The sequence below is a fragment of the Mesocricetus auratus genome, unplaced genomic scaffold (assembly GCF_017639785.1).
Source record: "Mesocricetus auratus isolate SY011 unplaced genomic scaffold, BCM_Maur_2.0 Super-Scaffold_2245, whole genome shotgun sequence".
Classification (NCBI taxonomy): domain Eukaryota; kingdom Metazoa; phylum Chordata; class Mammalia; order Rodentia; family Cricetidae; genus Mesocricetus; species Mesocricetus auratus.
The window spans coordinates 11903503-11917625 of NW_024429180.1; positions in this window are offsets into that span (position 1 = coordinate 11903503).

Sequence of the window (14123 nt, forward strand, 5' to 3'; positions counted from 1 at the left end):
ATTCTAGTGTATTTAAAATCTGGGCCTAAGGAGATGAGATTAAAAATTGTGGATAACTTCAGTGGAAAATTTATTTGAAGGAAATACGGGGATGTTTTAAGTTATAAGAGGAAAAAAGCATAACCTAATCTATATTTTGAAAGAAATGCATTAATTATATGTTGAAGGTCAACTACCACATGGGCCAAGAAGCAGAGCAATTAGTTAGAAGGATACTCAGTCATTCGGATAGGATGATGCACGGGAAAGAGACATCCCCTTTGTTTGTTGAAGTGATGATCAACAAGCAAAGAGCACTTGTCTACAAAGACTATATTTCTGGGTTGGATTTGCTTAATGGAAGTATGAAGCATTATTGGTTGGCAATAAATCAGTAAATTCTCATTTTCCCTAAAAATCTCTTTTTCTTTGTGTATTGTAATCTATATGAGACAAGTTTTATAGAAAATATTATAAAGCCCCAATCTACCACATATTGTGTGACAGTATCTCCCAAAACAAACTGTATCTGAATTATTAATTTTATAGGCAGAACAAAACACTGCAAACTGGAAACTATCAAATCATAAGGACTGACTGCATTTCTCCTCATCTGAATTCTAAACCCTCAAATCAGGGTGTCAGTAAGGTCATTATTGTATTTGAAGGCTCTGAGGAAGAACTCCTTTTCTGTATTCTTCAACCTCTGTCGTTTTTCAGCCTAAAAGACATTAATCCCTTCTCTGATTCGTATTTACATTTTACTTCTCTCTATATGTGCCTCTGAATTTTCTTAAAAACCTGTATACGCTGCAGATATAGAATTTGGAAGACGAATTGCTTTCTACAAACGCACAGTAACCATTGTGGATCCCCAGGTCCTACATAAAAGCCAGGAACAGTTGCATGTGCCCATAATCCTAGCCCTGTAGAGATGCATGCAGACACATCCTAGGTGTTTGCCTGCCACTCTGTCAATATAATATGGAGAGTCCTGGATTCAGTAAGAGATGTAGCTGTAAAAGGTGGATTGGAATGAAAGTGAGAAATATTCCCTTTGCTCTTTCCATGCATACACACACACATACCTACCAAAACATATAGATATGCATACATACACAGACACAGAAAACATATCTGCCACTGTCTTTAGAACCTGCTCCAAATATATTATGAATTACATTTAGACCCTTAACTAATAATTCCTGTGATATGAATGAGAATAACAATAATTTTTATGGATATGTGTGAATGTGTGTGTAGGGAAGACACTCTTCTGTTCACTGTCCTAGGAGAGGATAGTCAAAGAACTCATGGAGACAGTTGTCTATTGAAATATTACAGTTGGGTATATCTATGACACCTCTCCAGTAAAGCAACGTTGCATGTCAATCAAAGAAAACCTGCTCTGAGTCACAAATTAAGTATATTACCCCCCAAGAGATAAAATAAAAAGCATTGAAATGAATTGTTTTCAATATTTCTGTAAAGTTTTATTTACTCCTTAGGTAAATTTAGATTAAAAATAATCACTGAGTATGATTTATGTGGATATAACTTTTTTCTACATAGTATTTTCATTAATTATATTTAATATCTAGCCTAATATAACAACCTAAAATACAACTATCATCTTTAAAATGTGAGTAAAACTTTTGTGTTTCTGCACTGAAAATTACTAAAACATATTCTGGAATTAAAATTTTGGTACTCTTTAATACTGTTACATATACTACTTATACTGGAAAGCAGTTTTTCTTAACAGTTAAGTGTTCTACATATGGGGATAGAGAGACCGTTTCGTAGTTAAGACCACTGACGGCTTTTCAATTTGACCCAGGTTCAACTCTCACTATCCTCCTGGTGTCTCACAGCCATCTATACCTTTATTTCAGGGACTCCGTCTGTGTTTGCGGCCCTCTAGGCACCAGAAGTCCAGATAATGTATAATACATATTCTCACACAAATTAATTTAAATAATTTTAATTTAAAAAATTCACACCATGGTACTCTTACTACAAATGAACACATACAATCAAAAGTGGTCATACATGAGACATCATAAACATATGGACTATGTCTTGAATTCATAATGAAGTCCATAAGCAATTTCTGTTTTGATTCAGCATCCTTGTATGTGTGCATATAATGTAAAGACACAATAAACACTATCTTCCTGAAAAAAATGCATCTTATTGTGATAATAGCGGCAACCATGAAATCTATTGCCTCAAAAATAAGTCAACAAGAACAATTCCAGTCTTTGTGGAAAGCTATGACATAGGAGAAGACTTTCACCCATGAACAGAGGTAGAGATTTGGGAGATCTTAGAAACCTCTCTTTTTTCCAACTGTCTTTCTTTTCCTCTAAAGGTCATAGATTTCTAGTGTGATGATACATTATTTATGATTTTTTAAAGCTTGACTGAGGATTCAGAGAGCAAAGTCAGCCTCAAGCTATAGAGGTCAGGCAGTGGGTGACACACACTCTTAATTTCAGCAGCCAGAAGCCAGGAGGTGATGGTTTGCACCTTTAATCTTAGGAATCAACATTACGAGGTACACAAGATTGAATCCATCTTTCTAATTGACAACTATAGCTCATAACTTTAATCCCAGGACTCATGAGAGGTATATAAGACAGAAGTAAGGTCTCAGTATCAGGCCTTCATTCTCCAGCTATGTTGAGAACAAGAACGCCCAAGCCCATTTATAGATAAGAGATCTCTGGTAGTATGGCTACTTTGCTTCCCTGATATTCAGGTTGAACACCAACATCTGTCTCTTGGTCTTTTATTTTTCAGGTTATAATTTGGAATTGATTGGGTCTCATGGACAAAGCAGGAAACATAAAATGTTGGATGAGAAAATTAACAACCCTTGCCTTAATCTCCAGCAAGACAGTGGGAAGATGGTTTTATTTTCATTGTTTTAATGTTTTATGCTAAAGTTAGAGAAGGGGCTTTGGCAAATCCTGGTCTAACCACCACCCATGCACCCACTCCTCATTTCTACACTCATCTCCCAGATTACTTCATTACATGTATCAGTTCTATAAGAGAGTTCTGCCAGGTGTTTGGGGACATTTTGACCCATGGATTAACTGTCACTCCCAAAGGAAGAGCTAAGAGTGCAGAGATTTCCTCACCACATATGCTCCTCCAGATTGGTAAATTTTTCCAGTTCCTCTGGAGAGCCATGAATTGCAACTCAGAAGCTTGGATTTTGGGGACTAAAACTACACGGATAAATGAATTGCATTCATGGACTTATTTTTCCCTCTCGGGAGAGAATTTGGGAGTAGAGTAGTGTCTTTCTGTTCACATGAAGGTGTGTGTCAGGAGTGGCACAGAATACAGAGTGTCCCAAATCTCCCTGTAGAGGATGATGATTCTCTTCCACATTCAGCTGGACTGCACAGGCTTCCAATTATTTAGGGAAGTTGCTAATGTCTCACTTAGTTTGGAACCACCTAAGTGTGGAAATTGCTGACATTTCAGTATAAAATATATTGTGTAATAGTTGCAACCTGAAAATTAGTTCATGATCTATGTTCTCATGAAAACATTAGTAAAACAAAAAAGACACCTGTTTCATGTGTAATGTTTTGATATACAGCCTTATTCTGATTCTCATCGTCATACACCCTTGTCATTCCTCAGCCTCCCTGAGCCTGAGATCAAAGACAAGTACCAGTCTCTCTGAAAATATGCAGTGATATATATTCAAAGTGCATTTACATGTTATGCCATTGTGTGAATATCAATGTCTCTCCATGTTCATTTGCTGACATAATGTCCAATATAGTGAAGTTGGGATGTAGGACATTGACAGATAATAGGACAAGTATGTCTATCATGAGGCCAAGGACAGAACATTTTGTCCAGAAATGATTGTTATGAATGGACGAAGCAAAAGGTCCCCAAGTTTTGGAAACAGATTCAAGATATATATATATATATATATATATATATATATATATATATATGTATGTATATATTGAGCTCCCCTAATTGTGAGCAGTACACTCTTGTTTTCATAAGTTCTCCAATGTATAGTATGCTGTTATAACACTCAAAAAACATTTAGGAGGTGTTTCTACTGACATTTCCACTAATGATAAAAGCAAGTAGTTGATTCTATAACACATTTATAGAGAATAATTAGCAAGCAACCTATAACCAAATGTATTGAATGCTTATTTTTCTATATTTTTAAATTTAAATTAGAAACAATCTTATTTTACATGTCAATCCCTGTTTTCTCTCCATATCCCATCCTCCCATACCCCCCCACCAAACCCCATCCCATCCTCCTTCTGCTCCCCAGGGAGGGTGAGGCCTTCCATGGGGAATAATCAATGTCTGCCATATTATTTGGGCCAAAACGTAGGCCCTCAACCATGTTTCTAGGCTGAGAGAGTATTCCTGTATTGAGAATGGGTTCCCAACGTACATTCGCACACTAGGGATAAATACAGTTCCACTACCAGAGGCCCCACAGTCTTCCCAGGCCTCCTAACTGACACATGTTCAGTGGGCCTTGTTAGGTGCTATGCTGCTTTCCCAGATATAAGCCTGGGGAACATGAGCTCCTCCTTGTTCAGGTCAGCTGTTTCTGTGTGTTTCCTCACTCTGGTCTTGACCCCTTTGCTCATCACTCCTCCCTGTCTACACTGGATTCCAGAAGTTCGGCTCAGTTCTTAGCTGTGTGTCTCTGCTTCTGCTTCCAACAGCTACTGGATAAAGGTTCTATGATGGCTTTTAAGGTACTCATCAATCTCATTATAAAGCAAGGGCATTTAAGGTAGCCTCACCACTATTGCTTAGGTTCTTAGTTGGAGTCATCCTTGTAGATCTCTGTACATTTCCTTAGTGCTAGGGAAATGTTCTACACATGACATTATAATTTATTTTGATTTTTGTTTTGTTTTGTTTTGTTTTTTGAGACAGGATTTCTCTGTTGCTTTTGGAGGCTGAGAACTAACTCCATAGACCAGGCTGGCATCTGACACACAGAGATTCTCCTGCCTCTGCCTCCTGAGTACTGGGATAAAAGGTGTGTACCACCACCACTGCCTGACACAATTTCAAATTTTAAATATGTTAAGTTTGCATAAATATGTATTAAGAATGCAATATGTTTACTATATAAATAAAAATAGAACTGAGGCTGGAGAGGTGGTTCAATAGTTAAGAGTGCTTTTTCTCTAGAGGCCTTGAGTTAATTTCCAATACCCATTGATGTATGCACCCACAAATGGTAGATACTCCCACAGATGTACATACACACAAATAAAATATAAACACTTAAAAAAGGCAAAAAATGCCATGCACACATTATTTCAAATCAGTTATCTTATGTTTTCTGTGTGATGGTACCTCAAGAAAAGTGAAAGAATGATGGGCAGTAAAGCCAATGAAATGAGCTAGATGACTAGCCTATAAGAATTAGGTATGGGTGGAACAAATATCCTCATCTCTAGTTTTACAGCTTCATGCATGCAATAAACTTACAAGCAGTATTAAGTTTGAGAAACTAATAAAATTCAACTTTGACAGTATAGAAAGTTATAGCACCTATGCATGATATTGTAGATAATTCAATTATTATGATAATGCAATATAAACATTGTTAACTTACCCTGCAGTAAAATGCTCCAATATCCCCATAGTTTAATGAACAACCATATATAGTACATGATCCCAGGATAAAAGAGGCAATTGCCTGTAAAACAAACAAAAATATATGATTCAAGATAAAATTTAATGTTAGACTAAAATTACAAAATATATTTGATCATTGTTAGTTTCCAATCAATCTGAATATCAGTTTTTATGACTTCATAACTATTGTTTAATAACACAAAAGAAACCATTATTGGAAGATGACAGTTAATTCACTAAGTGTGATTGCTTTCTGTTCTTTCTTATCTCCCTGTTTAAACAGATATGTTTTCATATCCCAGCGTCATTCTCCACAAGATGGAGGGAGCATACCATAGACTTACTTGATATTCTCTCGTTCTGTCCTACATGTACATTGCATATATTTCCTTAGGATTTACAATTTGCGTGTATTTTATTATTTTATTTCCTGTGTTCTGAGTAACATAAACAAATATTTCTTTCTTACTGCCCCTATGCTCATATTCTTTTTTAGAAATAACAATACCTTGATAGCCTTATGAAAAGGAATAATAGATGAAAATACCTGCAGTGATGCTACAGTAGTCCAGAAGTACACATATGACTGCATATTATTCCACATATGGTGGCTAAATACGGATTAGAATCTATTTGATACTGGTAAAAAGAAGAATCCAAAGCTGGTGTTCTATTTATCACTTTACTTCCATACTGATTCATACCTCAGAATCTAACATTGACCTCAAATGGAATTATATTTACCCAAAGACAGTTATACCTGAAAATATTAAAAGAAAGACATACATAACAAACTGTAGACACATTGTGTATAAGCTGTGCTACAGAGAGTAGTTGGTATCACATCATCCTTTCATTCCTACAGAAGAAAAGGATCAAAGGCAAGTCAGTTAGTTCCTTTCTGTTGCTATGATAAAACACCATGACCAAACGTAAGTTAATGAAGTATTTATTTTGGCTTATATTTCCACAGTGAAAGTTTATCATGGTGTTAGAGGCATGGCAGAAGGAAGGTAGTATGGTGTACCTTCAACCAAAGTAGATAAAGTAGAGAGGTAATTGGGAGTGGGGTGGGTCTGACCAAATGAGAATTTGTTTAGCAAACTTCCATCATTTAAATCTTCCCCAACATCCCCAAATGCACCACCAATATGGGGCCAAGTGTTAAGACATATCAAACTCTGGAGAAATGTTTTTTCTTTCAATCCATCCCTCCAGAATAAACAGTAAAACCCCATAATTTCAGAATCTACAATAGTGTTGAAAACATACTGGCTGAAACTCCAGAGATGGGAGAACTCCCGTGCTAGAATGTGATATATACATGCATTTTCATAAAGGATGTCTTTGCTAATTCTTGGTATGAACAGATTTTGTCTTAGCAGAGGGGAAGAAGTGGTGGTGGGAACTTGACTCCAAGCATCTGCGGAATATGCCCGTCTGAAGGTGTACATGGCCGAGTATGAAATCAGCAGTACACTCTGATTTTTTCCCAGAATATTTGAGAACCAGGGACCAGTTGAGTGAGAAGATGTATTTAAAACTTAAAACATAAATTATTGTAAGGAAATCAAAAGCATGCAATTTTCCAAAATTTTCAAACCATACATACTGATCATACTTTCTACTTGGGTTTATACAACCAGCCTCAGCACTCAGCATTTCAAAGGAGAGGGCATGTCACCTTACACTGGTGAGTCTGTAATATATGCATTTTAAAATGTCATAAAATATTAAAATAAAATTACTCATTATACCCAAACTACAGTGCCAAAATAATGAGAAAAGTGCAGAGGCTGGGGAGTTAGCAGTCAGGTCAGTAGAATTATTGCCCTGAAAATCTGGGGACTTTGGCTAAATCATCAGATTATTAAAGAAAAAGGAAGTTGTGGTAGTGGATGCTTTTAATTCTAGAAACTTTGAGGTAAACTCAGATATTTAGGGTTTATTTACAAGCTGAAAATCGCAGCACTCATTTAAAGCATTTTCCATAAAAGAGATGGTTGTCTGGTGCCAGGAGAATGATAGCCAAAACTGATCTCTTGCCATCATTCACACACAGAGGCACAATACAGGTACACACACACACACACACACACACACACACACACACACACACACTCACATCGAGAAAGAATAGATGGAGGGGAGAAAGAAGAATGTATTAAAGTTGGATTCAAGCCACATTTGGAATTATTTATCAAGTATCTAAATGGTTTTATAAATGTGATTAGGAAGATCAAAAGAAAATACCGAAATTTGTGCGATATAATTAACTATAAAGAAGCATAGAAACTAATCAAAAAATAGACAACATTGGACAAAACTGTTATCAAAGAGGGCTTTATTTTTCAATTTTTACTTTTATTATTTCTTTTGTTTTTCAAGACAAAGTTTCTCTGCAGATTTGGAGATTGTCCTTGAAATTGCTCCATCGACTAGGATGGCCTCGAACTCACAGAGATTTGACTGCCTCTGCCTCCCGAGAGCTGGGATTAAAGGTGTGTACCACCAACCCCCTACAATTTTCTTTTATGATGGCTGGTGAGGCACTGATCTATGAGGACAGCCGAAAAACATTAGGAATCATTTTATTGTTACTTTCTTTTAGAACAGTAGTATTTGGTTTTAACATGGGTCTCAGGGATGTCTAATCTTAGGTCCTTGGTCTCACAAGCAGAGTCAGGTATGGATTCAGTCTTGTGAAGAGAGCCTTAAGTGGAATCAGATATTGGTTGGTGACCTCTCAACCTTTGCATTACCGTTGCTAAGCTCAAGTAACAGGCAGGGAAGATTTTAGATCACACATTTGAGACTCCGTTTATTTCAACCAGGGATTTAAAATCGTCAGTAAACAGGAGAGAATGTTCCAGCTTTGTTTCTCATCATGGCCATGCAATTACCAAACTCACCGCTACAATATCTCCTTCACCATAGCAGATATCATGGAGAAGAAAGAAAGCAGCAAGTATTTTCACTTAGTAAGTAACTGCTCATGAGTCAACACAATCTTCCACTTATAAATGCTTACATATATACATCTCCAAAGTATATGGAGGAAATATGAGTGTCTGATGAAGTTGGCTCTTAGATGCAGCACAGATTCAGCCTGGTCTCCGATGCAAATTTTTCCTATGCATGTCTGCAATGCATCTCTACGCTGAGATAAGCATTCCCATGTACTTTCATGTTCAGGACTGCAATAGACACAGTCTTCTAGAAAACACTGTGAGACCACAGCACTAAGGCCTTTGTTGTGATTCACCTTCTTATATAACATTTGAAAATATTTCTAAGAAAAAGAATCAGAATGACAGTAAAGAAATTGATTTCAGGGGGTTTAGCTTACCAAATATTTTAAACACATTTTTTACTGTTATATAATCTCTTTCATAAATTTCAAATATGTTAAAAGAAAAAATAAAAGCTGGCAAAATATTTTATTGGGTACACGGACTTACCAACAAGTCTCATGATCTGAGTTCTATTATGGAACCTATATGGTGGATGGAGAGATCTGTTCCCATAAAGTTCTTGTCTGACCTCAACACATGCACACATTCTATAGAACTTCACACACACACACACACACACACACACACACACACTCAGAGAGAGAGAGAGAGAGAGAGAGAGAGAGAGAGAAATAACATAGTTTTATCTTAAAAAACACAAAATAAGACAAGGAACTTACACTAACGTAATCCACCCAATGATAAAACAGTATTTTTCTACATGCAGCAACTTAGATAAGTGTTTAAATTGCTTCAAAACAACTGGCTTGCTTTTGAATAGTGTGGAAATTATTATAAATTGAAGACACAATCAACTTAGATTTTGTTGACTTTTTCCAGGAAAGTGGGGATGACATTCATGGTCACACACAGGTGCTAATTGTCTTGCAAACTTGTAATGACAACTCTGTTCATCAAAGATATAATTCAGCCAGCAAGAAAATTTGCAGTATATGGCTTAACTTTATATGACTAGACTGGTGTCATTTAGACATCTTAAGAACCTTTTATTTTATGAGTTTAGTCAATCGGTCCATTTAAAGCTGAACATAAGGACAAAACACGCATGTTTGAAAGTTATGCTTGGAGGGGAACACATGACTTAAGACAGCCATAGGAGTAGGTTGGTACTCACAGTGAAGGGTGGATTCTTATCTTTGTTAAACCTTCAAGTACATAACATGTAAGTTTTAATTGTTGTATCATCATTCTTGTAATTTCCATCTCATATGTCAGTTCTTCCTCTAACTTCCACTTATTTAACTTGAAAGCAAAAAATGGAGGCTGCTCATACGATGGTTTGGACTTATGATCCATTATCAGTCAGGTTACTGGCCCTTAAATGTTAAGTTAGTTGTGATTGGATGGAGAGTTTCTATCATAGTCTAGTGATGAGGAGTGGGTTATGAATAGGTATATTCCTTGTGGTCTTTCCTCATGCTTTCCTCTTGCTGAATGTGTTGACCTGGGATTACAGCTCCAGATTTCGGCTTTAGAATGATCATTTATTGTAGGGTACTTTGGTATTCCTTTCCTACATGTGAGTTGTGCAGATGGAATTGTGTTTCTTCTGCCCTGACAAACTGAACACTGTGGAACCACATTAAATGGGAGAAACTAACTTAATGGCTCTATTTTCCAACATTTATCCAACAATGTTAATGTAGCATGGGTATTTGAACATTGCATTCACTCTATATATCACAAGATCCTGTTGTGATTTTCTTATTCTTTATTAAGGAATTGATATTCATTTCAATTATGCATATGTGTGCATTTTGTTGTGGTTTTGGCACATGATTGTAGGTGTTCATAGACCAATGGAGGCAATCGATCACCTGGATCCTGAGCTACAGGTAGTTGTAAATTATCCAGCAGGAGTTCTCGGTACAAAACTCAGTTGACCATAAGAGTGTCGCATGCTCTTATTGGCCACACCATTGCTCCAGCCACTGATTTTGTGAAGTCTGTTTTGAGGAACTCCTTGTAGGGAGTGATTTTACATATCTGTAAGTGCTGATCACTCTTGTGTGGGTGTGTTCACAGGTATGTAGAACATACAGGGTAAATAAAGCAAGGGGAGGAGACTCTTTCTCTTTGGGGTTTGATTATGACCTGAAGAGCCGCTTTTGAACCTTTGGTTCTCAGCTTAATTGGCTTTTCACATAAGTGATTTTTCTTTCAATAAATGTCATCGCACATCCTTAAATTTGTGTAGTTTAATTATTCTTCTTCACTTCCTTTTAGTTTGGTGGACCCTGATGGACTCAACACAGCTTGATCCTGGTGTGTACTTCTGACTTTTTATCCTCATGTTTTCAGTTTCATAGTATGTCTTAAATAATTAAAACTATTCATTTATTTTTACATCTTGACCTCAGTTTTCCTTCTCTACTCTCTTCTCATTCCTTCCCTCCACCTTTTCCCAGAAGTTTCCATTTCTGTCTGTTGTGGTTATTTGTTGTAGTTTTATTTTCTTTCTTTCATTTTGGTTTTCTCACAATTCGATTTTGTGTTCAGGGTAATACTAGCTTACCTGGGTTACTTACAAAATTGCTCTTTGATACTTTGAAATTGACTAACAAGAGTCTGAATTAATTATTCTTTAAATATTTGTTAAAAATAGTCAAGCCGGTTTCAGTGGCATACATCATTAATCTAGCAATTGCGAGGTAGAGGCAGGTAGATTGCTTACCTCGAGGCCAGTCTGGTAAGCAAAGTAAGTTCCAGGACAGTCAGGTTCATTCAGAGAAAACCTGCCTAAAAAAAAACCAACAAAAATGATACCAAAACAAACAAAAAAACAATCAATCTAATCTTTTGTCATGTGGTTTTCTATTACTCAGTTATATTACATTTTCTGCCAGTCTGTGTAGATTTTATAGCATTATGTTACAGTTTTGTTAGACTGTGAGTATATAGGAACCCACAGCTTGGCTTTTCCATTTTTGGTGTGAGTCATTAGAGTTGCTAACCATCCCTCATGCTTCTGAGAGATCAATTCCACTTTCTCCCTTTGCATTCCTTGTTTTTTCAATTTGTGTCTTTGCCTGTCTTAAAATTTTATTAGCTGTATTTATCATTTGGAAAAGAATTGCTATCATTGATCTCTTTTTTTAAAAAATTCTTCTCTCAAGTGGGTAGTACCCTTGAACGAATTGGTACAGGAGACAGCTTCCTGAACACCAGTAGCACAGACAGTGTTATCAACAATTAATAAATGCGACCTCCTGAAATTGAGAAGCTTCTGTAAGGCAAAGGACACAGTCAGCAAGACAAAAAGGCAGCCCACAGAATGGGAAAAAAATATTCACTAACCCCACATCTGATAGAGGGTTGATCTCCAAAATTTACAAAGAACTCAAGAAGCAAATCTCCAAAACACCAAAGGATCCAATTAAAAAGTGGGCTGCAGAACTAAATAGAGAAGTTTCAATAGAGGAGTCTAAAATGGCTGAGAGGCACTTGAGAAAGTGCTCAACATCCTTAGCCATAGGGTAAATGCAAATCAAAACAACTCTGAGATACTATCTCACTCTTGTCAGAATGGCTAAAATCAAAAACACCAACAACAATTTATGCTGGAGAGGATGTGGTAAAAGGGGAACACTCCTCCATTGCTGGTGGGAGTGCCAACTTGTTCAGGTACTTTGGAAATCAGTATGGAGATTCCTCAGAAAAATGGGAATAAACCTACCACAAGACCCAGCTACTCCACTCTTAGGCATATATCCAAAAGATGCCCATTCATACAATAAGGATGTCTGCTCCACTATGTTCATAGCAGCATTATTTGTAATATCCAGAACTTGGAAGCAACCTAGATGTCCCTCAACTGAAGAGTGGATAAAGAAAATGTGGTACATTTACACAATGGAGTACTATTCAGCAGAAAAAACACAATGGAATCCTGAGACTTGAAGGCAAATGGATGACATTAGAAGAAACCATCCTGAGTGAGGTACCGCAGTCACAAAAAGAGAAACATGGCATGTACTCTCATATATGGATTTTAGACATAGATCTGGGGAGTGCCAGTCTACAATCCCATGGGCAGAGAGTCTGGGAAACAGAGCCTTCATTCAGCGGCTGATGGAAGAAGAGGCAGAGTCCCATGGCTAAGCACTGAGCTGAACTCAAGAAATCCAGTAACAGAGAGGGAGGACTGATGACCAAAGGCTGGTTTTAAGAAACAGCTCACCTGACAAGGGTTAACTCTCACCCTGAACTCTAGGGGGAGGTTCTAGGCCCTGCCCTGGATGAAATGATGGACTATGGACACCCCCATGGAGGGCCTCACCCTCCCTGGGGAAATGAGGGGATAATGGGGGGGGTTGGGGGGAAGGCAAGGGAGGAGAGGAGGGAAATGGAGAGGGACCTGAAACTGACTTGTGAAGCAACCTTGTTTCTAATCTAAATTTGAACTTAAAAATAAATAATAAAAATAAAAAACCTTTAAAAAATTCTTCTCTCATACATTACATCCTATCCACAGTTTCCCCTCCTTCCATGCCTCCCAATATCCTTCCTACTTTTTCCTTCCTCCAGTTATTCATCTCCTCCATTTCTTTTCAGATTTAGCAGACTTCCCAGGGATATCAATGGAACAAAACATAACGAGTTACAATAAACTAGGTACAAACCCTCTTGTCAAGGTTGTATGAGATAACCCATTAGGAAGAAAAGGGTCCCAAGAAGAGGAAAAAGAGTCAGGTAAACCACCACTCCTTCTTTTAGGAGTCCCATCAGAACACGAAGTTACACAAACATAACTGAATGTGCATGCAGATGACTTAGCTCAGACCCATACAGGGTTGGTGATTGTCTCTTCAGTCTCAGTAATCCCCAGTGAGCCTTGCCTAGTTGTGTGGGTTGTGTTCTTGTGGTGTCCTTGACCCCTCTGGCACCTATAATCATTTCTCTCATTTCTCCCCTTCTTTGGTGGGGTTCCCTGACCTGTGCCTAATTTTGCTTGTGGGTCTCTGCTTCTGCTCTCATCAGTTGCTGGATGATACCTTTCTGATCATGATTGAGCGAGGAACCAATGTATGAATGTATCAGATTATCATTAGGAATTATTTCCTTGACTACTTGTATGTCAGTCATGTTTGGGTCTATCCTGGGTCTCTGGGCTATCCTGTTTCTGGGACCTGGCCCTTCAGTCAGTATCAAGTGAGGGCTGCCTCTCATGGCATGGGACTCACTGGTCTTTTTATATTTTCTCTATTTATTTATTTCTCAGTGTTTTGCTTGGTCTACTTACACATTTGAATTACTTTTGTAGTGATGTGAATTTGCTTAAATCTTAGAATATTCTTTTTCTGGATTCATGTGCATTTTTGTTTTAGATTTATATTTATTTGTGTTTCTATCTCTCATTGTGTTGGAAGATTTTTTTCTCTCTTTAATCAAAGCTGTTCTTTTTTTTTAACATTTTCTTTTTATTTCTTTATTGACCTCGTG